We start from the raw sequence: 10700 nt of genomic DNA, 5'->3' as shown, positions 1-10700 counted from the left end.
ACATATCATCACCATTTATCATCAATAAGGTTTTGCTCAAATACATAAAAGAACTTAACACCTATAATCCCAAAGGAAACATTGTCATAACAACTTCTATTCCCAAATAAACCTCATCTCAACAACCTGTAATCCCAAAGTAAACTTCTTCGTTACCAAACTCATAATAAACACGCTCTTCTCTTTCATACTTGAACATCTCAATCTGCCAATCAATCCTAACTTTATACCTCAAGAAACCACTAGGGGATCAACCTCGAAATTACCTCAAACAAGGACACAACCATAAAATGATCCAAAAGGATGAAAGTACGATAAGAGTAAAGCTCGGGTTACCTAGGATTAAAAGTTTTGACAGACATGTACCCATACGCACGATAAGTAACATGTAAGAAACATTTTCAAAATCGACCATCTTTCAAATCAACAAAGCATAGTCGAAAAGCCGTTCATGAAAACAAATTTTATACAATTAATGACGAAATAAAACATCAAGTCATAAACAACACAATACTTAAACTATACATTTAATACAATTAATGACGACAAAAATTGAGACATAAACAAACAAATACATGAACAAAACAATTAATACCATTAATAACAATATGAAATATTAAAGCACAAACAAGCAAGTAAATGAACAACACATGGAATACAATTAATATCGACATGAAACATCAACACATAATCAAACAAGTACATGACTGACAACACATGTAATAAAATTAATAACGATAAGAAACATTAAGGCATAAACATGTAAGTACATGGTCAATACATGTAATAGAACTAATAAAGGTATGAAACGTTAATTAAGGCATAAATAAACAAGTCCTTAATTGTTTCTACACTACTTACTCTCACTCATTTACTAAGTCATTCTATTTTAGTCATTACTAAGCAAGAGTTAGGAGCGTGTTCGCTCTAATACCAATTGTAACAACCCGGATTATAAAACAAAGGAAAAACGTAATATAAAGTAAATATCAGAGTATAAATCTAATAAAAGGGTCAAGGTGGTGGAAACACCTGACCAATCCGGTTCGCTACTAAATCCAAAACAAAACTAATACATTATTCAAAGGTTCTCAAAACATGAAAACAACTCCTAATTTATTATTCATCTCGCCGCACAGTACTTCCCAGCAAGATATCATCCAAAACAGTAATCATCTGAACAGCCTGAGAATGGGGGTCGACAATCAGTCGGGAGTAACTAAATGCTCTCCCAGTCATGTTTACAACAATTGAATATAACTAACAATCATTAACAATTGAAATGCAAAACCAGTAAACATGTGAGACCATCTATACTCATGAAAACCCATTACAGCTTATCATGACTTGATCAATCTTAAACGGACGAAATCATGCAAACCTAGATCATATGCAACCACTAGACCATGTATACTTACAACCAAAGTAACACACGACCCATAACAACTTAAGGCACAATGCTAGCATTAAAGCATAGCGAACATGGTAAACACACAATCCACAGCAACAGAAGGCATAAAGCTAGCAACAAAGCATAGCAAATAGAGCGAACGCCCGTTAGAGCGTATAACCACTGCCTCTAACTTGGCAGAGTGTATAACCACTGCCTCTAGCTGACGGAGCGTATAACCACTACCTCCATCGGTGTGGAGCGTATAACCACTGCCTCCATGGTACTATGTATAGCGTATAACCACTGCCTAAATGTCTAAGACATGGCCAGACTCTCGATGCAAACCGAACGAAGCTCGGGACCTAGAGCGTATAACCACTGCCTCTGGCCACCTCCGAACATAGACAAAAATAAATCCCGCATCAACGGGTGGCGTTGGTTCATTTCGATAGTATATAACTGAAAGTACCGTCATCTATTCAAACTAGCAACAAACCAATGCACAATATAACCGACTGTACCAACATGCGTGAATAAAATCACGACTCAACTCATAGGATAGTATAACTGACCATTCTACTTATCATATGAACAAGAGTAACCAACGACATAAGCAAACACAATGTCATTTAATAACTGAACACAACACAATATGTGAACAAGTATTAATGATTAATGTTATAGTAACCTTAACCATAACATGAACTCAGGATGCGAGGTTATAGTAACCTCGACTATAACTTCAACACATATAACTTGAATTTATACCTACCTCAAGTATAACCTTGACACGGAACTCAAAGTTATACTAGTTCCAACCATAACCTTGAGCCATAAATCTCAGGGTTACGTTAATTTCAGCTATAACCTTATCTCGTACTTCAATGTTATAGTAGATTAGGCTATAACCTGGATTCATATTTCCAAGGCTATACCTCAAACAGCCATAACTAGAGTAATGACCCAAAGTTGTACTAACTTCAGCTATAACACTCGAATCATCATCAAGGTTATACTTGCTTTAGCTATAACTTTGGAGAGCACTCTGGCCGCCTATCATGCCGCCACTAGGGTTTGATTCGTAAACCCTAATTGCGCTCATGACATCCATATTTAACGCATAACAACATATGATATATAATTAATACCTTAAAACATCTCCAAACATGCGAAAACATAATTAATCATGATAATAAATAATCAAACATGAACCAATCATACAAATCAATCATTAAATCATATTAATTACATCAATTGGCATAAACACAATTAAAAGAGAAACACCTAGTTACCTTATTAGTAATTAATGATACGAAATAAGAATGAAAACTCCATGAAAGACACGACCATCAAATCCTTGTCTCTAACGCACATGTCAACTACCCAAAACCGCCTTTAAGGACGCACGAACCCATGTGCAAGAAGTCGTGCATGCAGATCCTCTTTTAAAACATCAAAGGAATGAAACAAAACGAACCCTTGAAAACACCATTAAAAGATATTCTTCTTTACCCATAAAAATAAGAGACCCAAAACGTAGGTCTAAAGGTCTATACAAATAATCCCCATAAAATTATTTGGAGATAAATATGTTATAGAGATAATAGCAAGGATTGTGAAAATATAATTTGTGTATGAGTTTGGAGGAAGGTGATGCATAGATTTTATATAGACTTATTGTACCATATTTGCACGCATCTCTATGCATTTTGTGTAGTGTTTAGCTACAAATGTCCCCCGAATTGTCTACTTTAGTTTCTCTTGTATTATTTGCAGGTATAAATCGGAGAGGAGTATAATCAAGCCTAAAACATGTCCCTATGCATGCATTTAGGAGATGAGTTGAGTTAGAGCATGGAGACTACTATTTTGAGATGCGCATAGAAGTAAGGAAGCTAGGCGAGCAAAGGAAGAGCTTCAAATTACTAGTGCCTAATTTGAAGAGGCATATCTCGAGTTTTACAACTGTTTAACATGTGATTCCAATTGGAGATGAAATATTGTCCTGTTAGCTTTCCAACGCCACCAAAAAAGCTCTATTTGCCCAAGTAACGAATAAATGGCGGGTGTTTGAAATTTAGTGCGCGAAGCAAGAATTACGCGCCGATCGAGAAGTTAATCTACTCGATCGACCACCTAATCTACTCGATCGACCACCCAAAGTACTCGATCGAGAGGTGCTTAATTGGAGATCCTCGATCGAGTAACAAAAGTACACGATCGAGAGGTTTTAGCTTGGATTTGTTCGATCGAGTGATATGAACATGCTCGATCGAGTGCTTTTCTTTGGACGCGTGATTTTATCTTAATATCGTGTCTTAGGTTTAATAAATATCTCTCCTATAAATAGAAAATACGTCATTAGGTTTAGGGATCAACTCTTTTCACTAGAAAAACTCTTTACTGTTCATCGTTACTTTGTTCCTCTACTTTCTGGATCTCGCTTATGTAATCTTTCTCTTACTCTTTTTCTATTTAATCTTTCCTCTGTTTTGTTTATATCTTTTATTATGTTTGTTCTTGCTTATTCTTTCGTTATTGTTTTACTAGTTATCATGTGTAGCTAGTCCTTTAATGCTAGGATTAGGGGAACCATGGTAGTTTAGCGATGATGCGAGAGTTGGCTTAGAAAGTTTTGTTGTGAGAATTATTTCGTTAGCAATATAATTGTAATCATTTAGTTGAATGCATGCAACTGAATTAGTTAACTTGGTTAAATTCAGACCTAGATTGAAAGATTGGAATGAATAGACCTGCTATGAACAATAGACTACACTAGTGAGGGCGAAAGCTAAGCCAGTAGTATTTTAGGACGGATAGCGGACCGAAAGGACCTTTCCTTTACCTTTCTCACATCAGATCGACCGACCTACTTTTAGCTGATTTGTATAATATCATGGTGAATTGATATCCTGGCATGCTTATCTCTACTTGATTAATCTCTTATTTCATCCTTACTTTTAATTTAGTTCTTGGTTAGAAATCAACTCAAACCCCCCGTTTTGTGAACTTAGACATACCGAATAACGAGTAGATAGTGACCGCCTCCCTCTAGAAACGATACCTGACTTACCTCTACTGCATTAGTAGAGCCAGTTGGTTTTATTTTTGATAGGGCTGCGACAGCCGTGTCAAATTTTGGCGCCGTTGCCGGGGAGGCAACTATTTTATTTACTTGTTTCTTTTTGTCTGTCTTTAGCCTCAAGGAATTTATTTCTTGAGGCAGTTCTTATCTTTTCCTCTAGTGCTGTTTTGATAGGTCCTACAGGTCCTACCTAGGCAGATCTAGGTAAAAGATCATAAAAGGGAAGGCTTGAGTACCTTTGATCTTCCACCTATGTTCCATCCTATGGCGCAACAGGTGGTGCACTGTGAGAGATGTGGTGCTGCTGGGCATAAAGCTATTATCTGCTTGGCGGGGAGCGATGAAGTCTATGCGTTCAGGCAGCATAGACAAGCTAGTCACCCCTTTGCATATGTGCCGCCACATCCGCTTAGAAACGAGGCTATCAAAAGCCTCCATTCGTTTGGCCACCGCAACAACAAGCTCCTCCTGATAAACAGAAAGAAGAGATTGCTGAATTGAAGTCTTTAGTGAAGGCACTTGCACTTCAATTGTAAGAAGACGATAGATCTATGGAAGCTCAAATCAAGGAACTTGAGTCTCAAATTGCTCAGTTAGCTTCCACGTCGAACTTTAGGCACTCAGAGAAGCAAAAAGAGCTCGATCGAACTGGCTACAATGCTCGATCGAATGGATTATCTTAGGAAGAGCTCGATCGAACGGATCTTTTTGTTCGATCGAGTAATATTCAGGAGGAAAGTTCTCGATCGTGTACCATCTTTGCTCGATCGAATATAATGGCCATGGAGAGCAATCATATGTCATCTAGGTCCGCTTCGGATGACGATTTGGACAAAGACAATGGTTATGGTGAATCCCCCATTTGGAAAGTCGTGCTGGACGCCTTAGAGGCTGCAATATATGGGACAAAATTCATAAAAGAGGGGAACGAGAAGGTAGCTGAGTCGGTGAATGCTTCTAGCACGGTAGAGGTAGTATACTCTTTTATCAATGATTCTGACATTAGGAGCGACCAACCTAAGGTAGTTAACAATTACTTCATGATTATTGTTATGACTAATAGTGAATTACCTCATGTGACTTCTGCTTCCTGTTTTGATGCTCCACCCTCTCTCGGTTGGACAAATAGGTTTATAAAGTTTCACCATATTTGTCATCGAAAATTTGTTAGGCTGAGACGGTACTTTAGTTTGCTTTCATATGCTCCTTTTCTATTTTTGTGCTACTTATGCTTTTGTGTAGCACCTGCGTAGATTTATGATCTTATGCTAAGCGCTTTGAGTTGCTTTGATTGTGACCAACTGGAGCAATTGGATGAAGAAAATAAGGTCGAGCTGGGACCTGTCTGAAACTAGCGCTGTCCGGGAGGAAACTCGGATTTTTAGTTTTTTTAGTTGATTTTCGAACATTTCAGTTTTGTTGTGTGTGTAATAAATGGTTTTCAAACCATAGACTGTGAACGATTTAGGCTTAGTTTTTGGTCGCCATTTTGTTGGAGCTTATGTTCTCCACAAATTAGTGTGATAACATTTGTAAATCTCTTACAGGTTCACAAGGGTATACTTCGTATTTTAATCAGTTGATTAACGATTACCTAATAACAGTTGGCTTGCTAGAAAGTCTGACGTTATTATCATACAGATGGCGGTGATCAACTGATCCCTAAAGGTCACACATATAGGATGTGTTTGAGAGATGTGGTTATAGAAATATAATCACATTGATGCCTTATATGACTAAACAGTTAGTCAATGTGTTGATAAGACAATTATTTAATGAAGATTAAATAATATTAGTTGAGACGAATTAACTGTCAATTCGTAAATTGAATATAATAAGTTATATTTAATTAAATGTATGTAATGTTAGCTTGGACGAATTAATATGATAATTCGTAATTAAATGTAATCGGTTATATTTAATATCAACAAGATGAATGTGTCATAGTGGTAATAGTGAGGGTACTCAAACCAAGAGGTCATGGGTTCGATCCTCACTAGATGACAATTTATATTTAACACATTTATACATTTTTGGAATAACCGAAAATAAGGATTTTAATCCTTATTATTTCGGTTCATATGGGCCGATTTTTGGAAAAAGAAAATCAACCCTATTTCTCCATATACTCGGTTATAAGGAGAGTTAGGGGTTTTTTTCTAAACCTAATTCATTTTTCCCATTTGCTTGCCTCTCATCAAAAACACAAAAACGATAAACCCTAATTTAATTTACTGAAATTTGAGGGATCGATTCTAGCAACAAGTTAAGGGCATATCTCATATCGTCTTGGGTGCAACTGATAGGCGAATATCAACTTTGATATTGTTCTTAGGCCGTATTTGCTAGGACCGAAGGTTATTTCTTAATCCTTTACAATTTTGTTTATGCAATTCAATTTTATGACTAGTTTCATCATGTCATAATTCGTTATAGTCCTTAAATTTAAAGGGATGCATACAGATAAATCCCACAAGTGGTATCAGAGCCAAGGCCACGAATTTTAATTTTGATGATTTTCATAAAATTGGATGTAAATTTATGTTTTAAGGCATTTTTGCCGCAAAAAAGACATAAAAAAAGGCATTAGGGTTCTTGTTTTAATTTGAGCCGGAATTTTTTTTTTTTTTTTTTGGTTACTGTTCATAGTGGCCTGATTAAAAAAAAAAAGTTTGTTTTGGTTTTTACAGAAAAATCGTGAAGATAAAAATAAAAAAAGAGGGTTTTTGTTTTTGTTTCGGTTTACAGCCGAGAAAAAATAAAAATAAAAAAAAAATTTCAGTTCCTGTTACTGTTCACGAACAGCAGATTTAAAAAAAAAAATTGTTTTTTTTTTTTCGGTTTTTGAAGAAAAACTGAGAAAATTTTTTTTGGGATGTTTGTTTATGCCGAGAGCATTTCTTTGAAGAAAAAAATTTCTGTTTTTTTCTTGTTGTTTTTGGCCTATTATGATTATACATTAAATTTGCAATGTATGATAAATAATTGTGAAGCGGTTCATAATTCATAAATACCTAATTTTTTTAAAGCAGTTTAAAATATTGATGGATTAAATTCATATTACAAGTTTAATATGAATTAAGATTAAAATTAATGTGATTAATTGAGGAATTGTCACTTAATTTAATCAATTAAATAGGTGGTTTGGATGAAATTAATCTACATAATTAAAGAATTATGTTTTGCATGTTTAATTTTTTTTTAGCTGATGCTTTTCTTTTGTTGAATGAATCGTTGAATGAATTTATTTACGTATTTTTTTTGCAATCAGTTGTAATTTGTAATACTTAGTGTGGCCTTAGTCAAATTATGTTTTCGTAATGAAGGAAACATAATTTTTATGTAATTATGAGATCTCGAATCTCCTTTGTTTTTCTTTAGTTTTGGGTTTTGAAATTAGAATGCAATAAATAGGTTTATTATGTAAATTTATTTATTGTAATTTTCAAAGAAGACTAAAGATGGAGATTGGAGCTCACTCCCGCTACATGGATCAAGATTGTAGACACCTCAAAATGTCTACCTAGCCTTGCGGGTACCCGATGATGAGGCTTAAATTTAAGGACTCGATGAAAATTGACAATGTTATAATTAAAGGCTCTTGATGCTTATTCTTCGAGAAATTACTCAAAATGTTACAAAAGCAACTTAAAGCCTTCCATTTCTTTTCATTTCACTTGACAAATATTTTATAAGACAGTCAAATAATATATCATCCGCCTAAAACGGATTAGATTTATATTCAAGTGGCTCAAATATACTCGTCATATTAATGTTCAAACCTGGTCCAAGAATGTAAGAAAGGCTATCTTATTAACCCATAATGCATAATTAATTTACACTATTAAAGGCAATCCACCTTTCGATCAGCTACAAATTATTAGCTGTCTTAGTACGGATTATGGAAGCCACTCCTAAATAACAAGAGTAAAACTTTATCTATTATTTGTATATCATTGTCCATCATAGTGGAATAGTTATGACTTACGGAGTATGAGCATTGGAGTTTGGCAAGGGCAAACAAACGTGGATGAATAGAAGATCGAGTATGAGATTAAGATTGACAGCGGGAGGATAAGAATTGCTAGGCTAATAAGATAAGGATTTCCATGGTTTCCTTATTATTATCAAATACTGCCAATATGAACTCCAACTACTATAAAAATCGTGAGACCTTCACAAAAGAGAGACGGACAAACACAAAACCAGACGAAGCACAAAAAGTAATACTGAAGACAAGATTCACATAATACCAGATTCACATATACAAAGCAAATACCAGATCCATACTCATACAAATTACCATCTCAAATATACTATCCCAGTTTCAAATCAAACTTCATACAACATCCACATAGGCCTGGGGTACCAGATTCAAATAAGCTTTTCTCTATTCTTTTATATTGTCTTATGTATAAAATTGTATAATTAACCTTTTCTTTTGTTTAAATCGTCAAATATATAATATTACAAATAAATAGTAGAGGCCGTTAGTTTAACGGGCGGTCCGGGTGCCTAACACCTTCCCTGACCGTACCTTTACCCCCGAATCCGCAATTTTTGGTTCAGACCGGAGTGACGGATCAGTCCCCATTCCAGGGATCAAAAAGGACTTTTCCGTTAAATTTGTTTTTGTATGTTTTTTATAAAACTTACTGACGACTCCATATTATTTATATATTTTACAGTGGCGACTCCGTCGGGGACTCATTCAGAGGGTAAGACTTGAAATTTGTTTATAATTTTATATATCTGACGAATTTTTTTTTTTTTTCAAGGTACTTGTTGCTTAGTGAAATTGCTCACTATTTGTCAAATTTAGCTCGTGAAATTGCGCACTATTTGTCAAATTTAGCTCGCTGAATTGGAGGTTACATTAGTATTTAATGCATAAGCTTGACAGTAAAATCGTGTTTGATAATGTTCACTGAGTATATGAATGAGTTGCTGATTTCTAATTGTTCTTTTGGCACATATGCACAGGTGTTGAACGCAAGATAAACTGTTTGCTACGATGTGATTTTTTTTTTCTTTTTTATGTATTTCTTATCATATACTCCGTATCTCTTTTATTGTGTATATTACTGAGACAAAAAAGGCATAGGCTCTCCGTAAGTCAATATTATGCCATCTTAAGCTACCCTATTTCACCCTCGGTAAAGTATGTTGTATACTTAGAAGGTCCATTCGACCGACTAGGCCTTACAAATATTTTCCACCTCATGACGTCGCGTTTTGGCAACTCTAAATCCATCCAAATGATTTGAGGGGAAAGACAAAAGCGAGAGATACCCTCGGGTATTTTAATGTCGTGAGTACCCAATTACCACCCGTAAACCTAACCATAACTCCCGTAGAACCTTTAATTAGGGCAATTTATATATAATTCATTCTGATTGTTTGCTATTATTCATCTAAAATTAATTCATGCGTACGAGTCTTCATGAGTAGTTTAGCGTAAGGACTAACAGTAAGTTTATTATGGCTCTTGTATTCTTATCGGGGCTGCACTTGTTTATGTACATAGAAGTCGCATTGCATATGCACCTTTTAGTCTAATAATGAACAATTAGATACATGCTTGCATCCGTCACATTTATTTATTCATCCATGCATTACAATTAGCTTGTCTTCTGCACCCCATAAGTCATTGACTCATTGTGTATATTACTTTCAAATTTCTTATTTCGGTAAAAAGAGGTCTTATTTTTTCAATTTATTTCAAAAAAAAAAAAGTTCTTTACTAAATAAAAAATAGAGGTCTTAATTTGATTTTTTTTTTCCATTTAACTTTTTTTTTTCTTTTTTTTCCAATAATAAAAAAATCTCACCTGTGATCCATGTAGAAATCTGTATATATTGTATTACACATCGAGCTCTTCTATTAATTTCTCCATATTCTTGTCTAACCTCGTAAAAAAAAAAAACCTCTACAACCAATTAGGGTCGTGCATGTCATAAGTCTAGGGTATCGTGTCTTTAAATTAATGTAAAGCTAATGACTCACAGCAGTTAATAAAGGATTCCCAAAGTCCTTGATTTAGATTAGCAAGCACCAGTACGTAGTTCAGTAATGATGGGTTTAGGAATGTGGTATATTAGGAAATGATTATTCTATCTTCTTAGCTAGTTGCAATACCGGTTATTTTAAAACCCAATGTCAACAGTCTATAGTACGAGCAAGTGACCAAATGCATAAATTTAGACTCCATCTCACTCAAT

The 10700-nt window shown here is 34.8% G+C and overlaps 1 long non-coding RNA gene across 1 annotated transcript; it reads left to right on the top strand.

The window, feature by feature from the left end:
* The first annotated feature begins 8332 nt into the window (after window positions 1-8332).
* On the top strand, window positions 8333-9637 carry LOC141610799 (uncharacterized). Its single transcript, XR_012528410.1, has 2 exons — window positions 8333-9196; window positions 9462-9637. It is a non-coding gene; the product is annotated as an uncharacterized LOC141610799 (long non-coding RNA).
* The last annotated feature ends 1063 nt before the right edge of the window (window positions 9638-10700 follow it).

This window comes from Silene latifolia, chromosome 1 (genome assembly GCF_048544455.1).
Source record: "Silene latifolia isolate original U9 population chromosome 1, ASM4854445v1, whole genome shotgun sequence".
Lineage (NCBI taxonomy): Eukaryota > Viridiplantae > Streptophyta > Magnoliopsida > Caryophyllales > Caryophyllaceae > Silene > Silene latifolia.
Note: the sequence above shows the minus strand (reverse complement) of the source record. Positions and strands in the feature narration are given on the sequence as shown.